General features: G+C 42.0%; 1 protein-coding gene across 1 annotated transcript in view; it reads right to left on the bottom strand.

The window, feature by feature from the left end:
* The window catches only part of fam222aa (family with sequence similarity 222 member Aa), a 55,506-nt gene extending 49,244 nt beyond the window's left edge, over positions 1-6,262 (bottom strand). The window contains exon 1 of the mRNA XM_080893644.1: positions 5,362-6,262. The gene's annotated coding sequence lies outside the window, so the exon portion shown is untranslated. The remainder of the gene's footprint in view (positions 1-5,361) is intronic.
* Positions 6,263-12,616: the final 6,354 nt, after the last annotated feature.

Below are 12,616 nucleotides of genomic sequence, written 5' to 3'. Positions count from 1 at the left end.
CCAGGGTGCTCTGCCATTTAGATTAAAGGAATGGTGGTTTTATATTAACAGTATAGCTGACCTGCATGATCTCTATAAAAACATTCTCCTACGGGTCATATGGCGGCTCTTTTGCAAATGGTCTCTGCCTCGCATGGTTAAAATTCAACAAGTAAATTGAATGAGTTTTATCTGTGCAAGCCTCGGCTCACTCTCCCTGATGCGGCTGCCAGGCCTGGCAATAAATGATAAAAATCTCCAGAGTTTTATTAAATCGTGTTGCATTCACGCTGAACTCGGGGAAAATGGCGAGGTGGCTTCTGCAATTACAGTGCAGACCAGACAACATTGTTTTCTCCAGTCAGTGGAAATTTCATTACCTTACAGCAACCGCCTTAGAATTGGGTAATAGCCTCTTTTTGTCACAGACGTAAGCCGTCTGCGGGAGGTGTGACACCCCCTTAAGTGTTATCCATTTGCAACAATATGCACCAAGCCAGTCGCAGTCCGGATGCTGGTCAGCATAATGTACAGCGTTATTCAGTGATACGGTGGAGGAAGAGAACGGACCAAACAAAAAAAAAAAGAAAAAGGAAAGCGGTCAATAGCTAATTCCTGAAATGACTGTGGCGTAATCAAAAGCATTGAACCTGGATACATCCATGCAGCTGACATATCTCTCCTCAGGCTACGCATGCCCCCCTTCTCTGGCGTGTCAATAAATAGAGAGAGGGCTAGCACATTTGGCTGTGGATGGACTGAACTGTGAAGAAACCCCAATTAAAGCCTCTAGAAAAGTTTCACACATTTAGGTCATACAGGACAACCATTTGTAAGCGTCAATCAATTCCCCCACGTTTTTACCCGCGGCTTCTTCAACCAGCTAATCAAACAGCAGAGATGTAAAGTGGTGGCCATTGTCAACAGGGAATAAATTACCAAAGCATGAAGAGAAAACATCTTATCTGTCTGATGTATTTCCTGCTTCTGCAGAAAGCTACAAAGCCCAAGGGAGAGCAGTCAACCAAAATGCAGGGAGAGATGGAGATTAGGATGATGTGCAGTTCCTTGTTCCATTAAAGTTTGATCTTCCTCAATAGCCGAGGAAAATCAGATATCTCCCATTCAAGATTAAAGTACACCAGCAGAGAGGCAGAGATTAATCAGAGGCCTGCATGAGATAAAAACAGCCTTGCTTCTGGCATGGAAAACAGTGGCAATAAAGAGTTCAGCTGATAATATGAAACATGGCAAGGCACAATAGCAAATCAAACAGCATGTAGGGGCCTCCAAAACAAATCAAAGCACCGACTAGACTGCGATACAGTGGCTGAAGAAGTACAGCAGGGGCTGATCTGATAGTAACCAAGGCCTTCATTTTATTACTGTTTAAGGTTGAGGAGGGCACGCTGTGGATTTTCCCATGTTGCTCTCTGTCGCCAGCCTTTCATTCCCTCTCCTCCTCTTCTCCTTGAGATCAATGGCGCTGGGGTGATTTCACAGCAGCCTGCACTGTCACCCAGAACAAATCAATGTGACCATGAGGAAGGCAAGAGCGGCATTGTTTTTAAGGAGAGCAAATTCGCTGTTGGAGAGCTTGTCAGATTTGCTTTATTCTCCTTCTTCCCCCCAAGAAGTCTTTGCAAGGAGCATGCCACCCCTCACTTTACTGCCTGTGCTGTGGAACAAACTATAAACTGCACAGTACTCTGGCTCGCCATATGACTGTACTCATTAACCACGTTTGAACAGCACAGTTCCCGCTCACGATATTGCACAAGCGCCAAAAAAAGAAATAAATAAAATGGGCTGGGTGTCCCTAACCTTTAGAAATGAAAGACTAGACATTAACCTCGAGCCCTGCTGAGACGTGACTTCCATTCTGCCTGACGGAGGGGCGAGAGGGGAAAAGAGAGAGGAGGTCGGAGGATCATTGCTGTCCGTCATGCGCTAAGTGGTTGCAGATAACCCTGATGAGGAGCTGCCAAGGTCTCATGAGCAGAGTAGTGAGCAGGTACAACTCACAAAAATAAGTGAAAATGATCAGTGGGCAGAGAACCGACACCCTTACCAGAAACACAGAAAGAGTGCACGCAATCACACTGCTGTAACTTATGTTAGAGTAGTTCTTCTGCATCACACAAAATCAACTTTCATGTAAACGCTAGAGCGCCTGTTTATAAAACCAAGAAGCTTGCACTGTATTTAAAATTTACTACCACGTCTCACTTAATGCTTTATGATGTATAAATGGAATCTCACTCTGGCATCACATTTCGCACAAGTGTTGATGTCATTAGGTATAAAGTGCTGTGATTTCATTCGTTTTTACAAGGCTAGCAGCATGAAGAGGTTTTTCTCCTACCATATACTGTATTATGGAGTATATGGTTGATAAAATGAGTATTTCTTCTTCTTCTTGTTCTCATTTTTTGATTACTGTAGTTCAGCATTTATAACCATGACAGTGTGGACACACTGGGAAGAATACTCATTTCATTTGACTTCCTCAGTACAGCTAATATAACCATGAAGGTTAATCTTTAAGCGCTGAAATAGTCATAATAATGGTCACAAAAAAGGGCGATATAGATTAGATAGCATTAACAGCTAGCAGTGTATGGGGGTGCTACCTGCACACAAATGTGCTAAATAGCTAAGTAGAAGGACTCTTATTAATCCTGCCTGCAAAGTCCCACCAACGCCACCAAGTCTGCTGGAAAGTGGACATCACTTTTCACCTGTATTTGTTCACGCCGAGTTGCTGAAAGGTGTCTCTGTTTCTCTAGCCCCACTTCCACGTAATGCTTTTTGTTTTCTGTTTCCCTTTTCATGTTCTGTCACTACTGTTCCAGGTACTGATGTGCAAAACAAATCTCTGTACAGGGACAATAGAGTTTATATCAAAACAAGTAAAACTGCAAAGAACAAGAAAGGGCAAATTTTCTGTTGTTTGGCTTAACATGAAAAAGCGTTAAAAGCGTTAAAACAAGAACTGTTATAGACTTTCGCTGATATGAAACACTTTGATCAGGTACCTAATGAGCTGCTGTTGACGTGGCTTTGAGGGTCCGATGATGTTTCCAGGTAAGAAGCTTTGTGCTTTCCTGTGATATCAGTTAAGAGTTGTTGTCTTTTCTTTGGCAGGAAAAGAAGATGAATTTAATGTTTGTTTTCATCCAAAGTGTATTATTCTATAATTGGACTTGGTGGGAAAAAGCTATTTAAAAAAAAAAAGATTTAATTTGCACTTTCAGTAATGAAGTCCGCACAAGAATGGACATAAGCTTAGACACTTGAGGGGTCAGTAGATCTTGAGTAAGGCGCTCTCTCTCTCCCACACACACACACACACACACACACACACACAATTTTAGTCATCTTAACTGTCAAAATGAGTTTTGGTGCCTCTGGGTAGGTGTTGAGACAATCAAACCATGCAGGGATTAAAAAAGATTAATACACAGCACAGGAAATTAAACTTCAGCGACTTTAACGATATTCATGAGTGGAGCTCACTTATTCACTCCAGGCAGGCACTTTAATAAGCAAAGAATACAGCAAGGAGCCCAAATGCAATCAATCAATCAAGCTGATACGCTATTTGAGTTCCAAACTTATAAAATTTCAGGGTTATTTTGGCGTGTTTCTGTTAACTCATTGCTCAAATATGTTCACTACCTTCCAGCTGTTCGCAGCTCAATTAAGTACAAGAGATTACATTTTACTCAAGTTGGCGACTTACGCCCGTTTCATTTTATGATCAAGTAAAAAATAATGTGGAAAACACGTGAAATTAACTTTGAGCCCACAAAGCACCGATATCCTTTTGTCAGCTACCAACGCAGAGAAAGCAGAGCAAAAGCAAACATGGTGAAAGCGAGAGGAATGAAATGTGGATCAAGTCTTGAGCTGGCAGCAGGACCCTTGAAGCTCCAGTGTTACAAAAAAAGAAAAATCGAAAAGCAAGCCAAAAAAAGCAGTCAGAACAACAACTACAATCTCAAAAAGGTAATTCAGTGACCTAAATATTAAAGCTTCCCTGCCATTCCACTCTCCCCTGCCTTGTCCAACCATCATGTTGAGTTAAGGCAAGCATTATGCTGGGGAGACTATTTGTTTAGGTGAGGAGCAGCCGCAGAGCTAATATGAGCACAATTTGCTCAGCAGGTCATAGACGCAGAGTGGAGGAAGTAAATGAGGCAGTTCTGCCCCCTCGGGTGCAGCTCCTGCCTCATACATCACTGGATGTTTTATTCAATACAGCCAGGAAGGCTCTATGTCAGGTGCCCTGACTGTGGGGGCGCCTGCCCTGCTGTAGGGGCCCATATTACATTCTGCAAGCTGCCTATCTGCAAGGCTGCTGGAGAGAGAACGACTGGAAGATAAGAATTTGAGGATGCTTGTAGTCTAATGATAAAACATACAGTGTGTGGCTTTTTCACTGCACAGTCAGCATAATGTGGAGGCTCATTTACGTGCAATGCGAGCAATGGAACTAAATATTGCAAAGCAACCTCAGCAACCAGCGAGGCTCAAAGTTCACGGGAAACAATCCAAACTTTATCAGCTAATTCACAGTCGAGTCAAATTTTCAGACTTCCTCTGGCTGCACCAGAGGCTGGGGCCGCAGAGGGCACGTGAGCTGTGGAATTCACGGGACAATGACAAATTGTCTCCCGACCTTAGTGCAGCACTGAGGATCATCCATATCACCGAGCATAAAGTGAAAACTTTTACAGCGCTAGGCACACATGCTCGTGAATTTTATGAGTCTCTCTATGAAAGCCTGTCACACCATACAGGCACACAATAAAATAAAATAAAAAAGACAGAGATTGTGTATCATTAACACACCAGGGTGAAAATCTCTAATTGCAGCAGGCACTGTAGTTACCCTACCCGTGCGCGGTGACGCACGGGGGCGTACAGATGAGAAATTCGCACCTTTTGCTCTGAGCCGCAACTCTTCCAGTGCCACACATCCCCGTGTCTGTGATGCCTGCCTGCAGTGCACTGGCCTCGACAATATACTTAATTGCTACCCATACTTGAAAAGACCAATATTACACATCAAAGCAGCTCCTCGAGCAATTCGGCAGCGGCTCTCTAACAAGTCGATTTTTACAACACTTCCTATGGGTCAAACAAAGGGTTTAAATCCGAGACATCATCAACCGTGTGGGAAGCATCCTGGGGGGAAAGGAGGGGGGCATTTTATAAACATTCATTATTTTCAGGCGTTTCTCTGTTTCGGCGACAATCCTCCCCAAACATTGAAGCGAAGCTCTGACACAAACTACCATGATGGTTACAAATAAATGACCCGTACCATTCAGAATCTACACGACTGGGAGAGACAGACATGCAAAATATATTTACCATAAATTGCTCCGTAGTGTACACTAGAACTCCATGCAGATCGTAGCATTCACTGAGCAATCTGCCTCATACTTCTGCGGTCCAAATTAAAACGGATTCATTCTGTTGCCCCAAAATCCAGATGCTGCTTTGTCGATGTCAAATGTTGATTAAGTTTATCCTCGTCTTCCGACGGTATGCAAATGTAGCGGTAACCCTGCAAATTAGATTCCACACTCTAGCCTCTAGCATGCAAAGTTAATAAGCTTTGCCTTTTTTTCTCGATTCGGCTGCCAATTTTTGTCGAGGGCAAAAGCGCAGGTCGGCAATTTCAAGAGCGTCCTCAGAAGGATTGCGCACCAAGTGTGCTTCGGGTTTTCACCGTTTAGCCTCCGAATCAAAGTAGGTACAGGGTCCCGGTTGATCTTCCTCTCGCTTGAAGATGTCTCCAAATAGCAGAACTCTTAACCGACACACTGGGTAGGTTTAGCGGCTACGCAGTATTCCAAAAAAATCCCCCCGCTGTTACGCATGGGTTTCGTGGTCCGCCTGCTCAATTTTGACGACCTTATGAGAAATGTATCATTCAAATGTTTTCATCTAGGCAATATTGTGTGAAGGTACCCTGAAAGAGATCAAGGCTGGGCCAAAGTAGCTGCCTGAATATCCTAAACTGATGCGATGTAAAATCCCGGAGAGCAGGCTCTGCTCCGTCCGTCACTTTATCCGAGGTGTCGGCAGACGCTCTGAGATGTGTTGCCTCTCGATTCAGACTTCAATTTCCAGGTGAGGCTGTGGAGTAACCTTGACGGCAAAGCCCCGAAAGGCTCTCTTTGGTAATATTAACCAAACAGGAAAAGGTTACGTCTGGATAAAGAGCTAGCTACTTCTGGCAGCTCCGGGATGCGGTCCTGCCCTTCTGCCGAGCTGCCGAGACTGACAATAACCCGGAACGCTGCAGACTGTCAGGCTGCACAGACCGCCCACCGACCAATCACCGCACTGAGGGAATAGAAACATTCCCACGGGTTAGCCAATCATTGGTAATTGAGGACTGTTACCATAGAGATCCTCGGCGTCTAGGCGTCTGAAACCACGTTGTTTATACGCAGAAAAATAATAATAATAAAGAAAACGTAATTATAAATTTAACATAGCAGAATTCATATTAATATCGTAATTACTCTTTTATCCATTGTAGGGTTTCATCCATTCCCCCCAGCAGTCAAAGGTTAACAGCTTTATTGGAAAACCTGGGCTCAAACCCGAAGGCATCTCTAAAGTGCCCTTGAGCAACAATGACCTCAAGCTGCAGGAAGGCCCCCCCTGTAGCTGAAATTAAGTATTGTTATGCAGCTTGAATAAAATTAAGTGTGATCAGTGTGCTAAAATTACTACACTGTTCATAAACGTAAACGTTTCAAGTGCTATTTAACTCCATTGCTTTGTAAATTGCTTTGTAAATCTAATAGAACAGCTGTTACATCTTTTAAAATTCATTTTAAACATCCAAAGTTCTCTTCTTTTCTGATCGTCAACAGCCCGGGAAGCATGGAGCTTGCTGTTTTCTACATGATATATTAAGACAACACTTTTTTCCTACCAAAATTCCCATATTTCCAGTTGCTTCCCGTTTTAAATTACCCACATTTCAGCAAGAACATCTTTAAAAAAGTATGACATGTCTGTGACTGTCTGCTTAACTTTGCAGAATTCCATCACTGACACCAGAAGCTTATGAGTCACTGGAAACCTCACAAAACACCTATTTTTGCCAAAAGAAAAAAAGGGGGAAGAGAAAAAGAAAAAAAATGTCACTACAACAGTGGGGAAGTGGACTGTTTACTCTGACAGAAGCCCTTAGTATTTTTCCTCTTCTTGCCAACTGTGTCCGGTGCACACAGACCCTGGGACACACAAAGGCAGTACAAGCAATCACACATCATGGACTCTCATAATAAGCTGACGCTGGGAAGTGGGTGATGCAGCACTCAGCTTATGCCAGTGCTGATAAGAGCCTGAAAGTATTACCTCGGTCTGGCAGCCCGCTCCAAGAAATCCATCGTGAGCCAGGTCATCAATTCTGCCCTATCTGATTGCTCACCAATCCCTGGCAGCTCCATGTCGCTGTCCTGGCTTCTGCCTTTGAAATTTTCTCTATGACTTGCACTTTTGTGCTAGTTCTTTCACAGAAAAACAGACACATACTGTATGTACACACAGGATCTTTTATGTGATCTTACACCTACATGTCAAATAATAAAGCAATGTGTGTGTGAGAGAGAAAGCAATGTAGACTTTCCAGAACAATGGATTGCCTGACTTACTTAGTCTCAATCAGATCTCCTGCTTATTGCTGCAGTGGACCTAAAAAGCATACATTTAAAACTTGTGGAGTTCATTCATATCACACATACTGTGTGGCTGCGCAGTCAATCAAACAGATGAACAATTAATTGAAAAATACTCAAGCAGGCCTGTGCTGTGCTCCAGTGAGGCAGTCGGGCAGGCAGGCAGGCAAATAAGCCATTTGATTAGCTGATAAGCAGATGACTCAACAAACATTCAAGGCATGTTTACTGTGGTTTGATTAGAGTACGTCCAATACGCAGAAGATTGGACACAAATACATTGTGAAAACACTCAGCTGTTCCAATCCCCAAGGCAGCATGAGGGCACATAAAAACAATGAATTATTTATGGGGGAGACTAGTGAAATATCACAATGGATAATTTTCTGTGGGCTATATTAAATGTAGTTTTCAAAATGATATGCCTGAGTCTGTGCATTTCCCAGAAATCATTCCCTCCCAGTGACAGGATCTAGAGCCTGGAGATTGGACATGAAATCATATTAGATATTTCCCCTGCCAAGAAATCTATGAGCGTTTATCTAAAACACCAAAGCAAGGGTTATTCACATGCTAATTGGGCCTCCCTCTTTCTTAGTAAATATGATCAAAGGATATTTGCTTTGTCTCTGTTTTAGGTATTAGCTCTGGTTCAAAATGAAAGACCTAGAATCAAGGCAAGCCTTTTGCATGCCACATCTGAAAGAGGGTTCACAATACCAGTAAATCCAGGTTCTGCTTCAGTAGAAATCACTGCAGCATCTCTTTGAATGGGGCATCTCATAAATAAAGCTCTTATACTCCCCATCCGGAGCTAACATTAATGTCTGTCTCAGAGCTGAAAGCCTTACGCTGTTACAATTTGTTCCTGAAAGTCAACTCAGTTTAATTGAGCAAAGTTCAAGACTCCGCAAACAGCAAAGTAACAGGGAAAAAAAATCGATGGCGGCAGAGGCATGGAAAAAAGAGATAGCATTGATTTATCTGCCATTGATTCACGAGGATCGCTGCATTGTGCCCTGCGGTTGAAATGCACGCTGTCTGCCAACTGATGGGGATGAATTTGAAAAGGCGTCAAGTGGTTGGAGGACACAGAGGTGGAGGATGAGATCGGGCGCAGCGAGCGGTGGCTGGGGAGGAAGAGTAGACTGGAGTGGGAGCAAGGGCATGAAGTATCAAACAGAAAGAAGGCGGAAGAAGAAAGGCTTGATAAGAGGGGATAATGTTGCAAGGATGACACCACTACCATGTGGGCCCCAGTCTCCATAGCGTTGTGTTAAAATGTCTGACAGGAGCGAGGAGAGATCAACTTGAAAGCAGAATACCGAGTGACCCGAAGGACCTCAAGTTAAAACCACCGCCATGACACCTGTTTAAATCCACTCTGCTCTATCCGTTTGATAATAAAAAACATCTGAGATTAAAATAACACATCAGACTCTAATATTTCAGAGTATTATAAGCAGCTGAGGCAGCGGGGCAACAACAGTTTAGTCAGTGAGAAGTAAAAGGTTGTTACAATAACACTGTGTGTAAGCATTTATCAAATCCCGCTGTTGCAAGTACTTGACAAGAAAAGCAACTTTTGCAATATTTTAAGTCTCAACTATTGGCAAATAGATGCCTCCTCAGAGACTAATACTGACAGCCATATGTTGTTGAGAAGAGGGGAAGCCAGGACAGAGATCAGAGGCCAGAGCAGCTACACAGGCAGAGAAGCATTATTGCTCAACTTTGGTATCTTTACAACATCCCTTTTCCTCTGCTGTGACTGCTGGCAGTCTCCTGTTTATGCCGACGCTAAAAGAGAACTATTATTTTCTGTTGTTTGATGTTAATTGTGTGTTTAGGGGTATTTTAGAAAAGCAGACATAGTTTCTTTTCATTGCCATTGTGGCAGCATTTTTAAATATTTTGTTTTACTTTCCCAAAGTCTGTGCGTCTGTGTTCAGTGTGTAGTAAAAATGTAGCTGTTCGACCAGAAGCCCAACACCTATTTGTGTTTTAAAACGAGTCGTGTAATCATAGTGTGGCTTCAAGTGGTTCCTGAGCAGCTTTAGCTAAGAGCGAGTCTATTTTATTTTTTTCCCTTTTTGCAAAGTGCAGTTTAAGTCAAGATGACACTTGTTTGACTTAGAAGTCTGCTTTTTTCTCAGCGGCGTTTTGGTTCAACCCTGGAAAGCATCTTGGTTTCCTGTGTGTGACCAACCAGTGATATCTTCACGAGAAACCCCCCCAGTGCCTCCGCACACACACAGGAAGCCGTTTGCAGGGAGGCTGAGTTAAGGTTATCTAATGCATGCCCTGTGTTTGGTGCAACTGTGCTGTGCGTGATGACTGTTATTATTCATGCGACCAAGGTTGATTTTTCTAAAAAAAACAAAAGTTAAATCCAATTACTGTTACCACATAAGGGTGTGAAAAGCAGAAACTGTGCTGTAAATGAGAAATAACAATGTTGAGTATGAAACAGATACCCACAGATGATCAGAGATGAAATATGATGTTTGTTTCACGTAGCCAGATCCTTGCACATCTTCATTAAAGGGACTCATAAAAGCTCTTGAGTGTGGGAAGATCATTCACAGCGTGACCCCCTGTCACACCCTGTAAAATCTCACGGCATCTCGTCCTCCTCATAAAAACAAAAAACACGGGGAAGCAGACGCCCAAACTGTTTGAATTTGCTACACCTAAGGTAGGAAACCAGATTCCAGTAATTGGAAGGCTTTGAAGCAGAAGTTGTTCCTTGTAGCTGTCACTGCAGTAAGAAAATAAAACAACTTTTACCACCTCCACGGGGTCTGTCAGCATCTTTATAGTAGCTGCACTACCTAGCAGGATATCAAAAAACGACAAATTTAACTATATTCTTTTATTCGTTAATCTAAATGTGGTGGATTTAAATATTTTACATCTACTTAAAGCTTTTCAGGATCATATAGAAATATCAGAATCTTACAAAACTGGAAGTACAAAATATTAGCAACTTACCTCACACTCTTGTCTATTAAGAGGCGCTCTTGAAATCACACATTTACAGTGTTTTCCTCCCCACAGCATCTGGTTAAGGCAGGTCTGCCGAGAACACAGCTATTCTTCCTGTTGTTTGACAGCTGCACATGCTGTATCACCTCTCCCCTCATACAATGCAATGTCACAGCAGCACCACTGTATGTAGCAGCCAAGGGGACACTGAATGTAACCTAAGTAAAGGACTGCTTTAGAGAAAGGGGCCTAGGAACAGCAATAAGAAACATAAAGATTCATTGTTAATATGTTTGGGGAAAAAAATCAGAAAAATACATTAAAAAAGTTGTAAATTACAATTTCCTCCATTTTACATATTAATCTTACAAGATCTCTATGTAGCACTATCATTTACTCATGTAGGTGGCAACTTGTGCATTGTTATTCATTCCTAACTCCACATAAAATCAACACCATGAAACCACTTTGCATGACATATAATACAGAAACATCAATTACAGATGAATTGAATGTACAAAAATACCTCTTAATCTTTGATTTCAGGTGTTTTCAGTCCCAGTGCCACAGGTGCATAAAATCAAGCACAGAGTCGTGTACTCTTTACAAACATTTGTGAAAGAACTCTTTGCTCTAAAGAGCTCACTGAATTTGAGTGTGGTACTGCCACGCTCAAATGCCACCATTGCAACAAGTCAGTGTGTGAAATTTGTTCTGTCCTAGATATTCCACCATAAACCACAGAGGTTACAGAGCGAGGTCACTGAGTGCATAGTGTGCACAAGTCCCCAGTGCACTGCTGACTCAATAACTGCAGAGCTTTGGCATTAATATCAGCACAAAAACTGCATGCCAGGAGCTTCATGGGATGGGTTTCCATAGTCAAGCATTATATCTGTAAGTATCATTTTCAGTTGGTCCAGTACATTTACTCAATTTCATCTGTGTGTACATTCAAAAGCAACACTTTCTGATGGTGTTTGCACTAAAAAGTTAATTCTGTATTAAAATGATTTTGATTAGATTTGACTCATTCTAATAGCATTTCAAGTATGCAGTGTGTTCACTGAGGTGGACTCAAAATGAGCGTGTGTACATATGCTGAATTTTCCTTTTGAGTGTGGTTCTGTATGTATAATTTGCAATACAAATTTAATTTAATACGACTGCAGGAGGTTCTCGCAGTCATCAAAAACAGTGAAAGCTGCAGGAGCATCTCGAAAAAGAATTTGAATTATGTGCTTCTGCTATTCAATTGAGTTGCAATTCTCCATGTCTGCCAAGGCGTGACCTTTAACCTCATCACTAACCCATCAATTTATGCTATTAGACATTTGTGCGAAGTGCCATCATAATTAACCTATGGATCCTTGGCCTATGGTTAAAATGTGCTTTGTAAGGTCACAGTGACCTTTGACCTTTGCCCACTACACCCTAATAAGTTCATTCTTTAGTCCAGGTTGACCTCTTTGGCAGATGTAATGAAATTTCCTCCAGGTGTTTCTGAGATATTGCATTCAGAAGAATCCGATTGACTGACATACCAAAAACATAACTGCTCCGCTCACAGCTGTTGCCAACACAGATTTTGCATTTTGGGGCATTTTCAATCATGTTCTTCAGCAACCTTTAGATGAATCTCTTGACATCCAGGCTCAGCAGTTGCTTTCTACAGTCATTATTTCCAAAGAGTACTTCGTTTTATGAACACAGCAAGTACAACCACAATTCCAAAACAGCAGCAATGCCATGTTAAACGTAAATAAAATCAGAATGCAGTCATTTGCAAGAATCATAACCCAATTTTTTATTTTTAACATAGAAAATAAATCAAATGTTTAAATTGACAAAATGTACCATTTAAAGAAAAATGTTAGCTTGTTTTGAATTTGATAGTGGCAAATTCAAAACATGTTCTTTTACCAACAGTTTATAAA

The sequence above is a fragment of the Rhamphochromis sp. 'chilingali' genome (genome assembly GCF_963969265.1).
Source record: "Rhamphochromis sp. 'chilingali' genome assembly, chromosome: 10".
Taxonomy (NCBI): domain Eukaryota; kingdom Metazoa; phylum Chordata; class Actinopteri; order Cichliformes; family Cichlidae; genus Rhamphochromis; species Rhamphochromis sp. 'chilingali'.
Note: the sequence above shows the minus strand (reverse complement) of the source record. Positions and strands in the feature narration are given on the sequence as shown.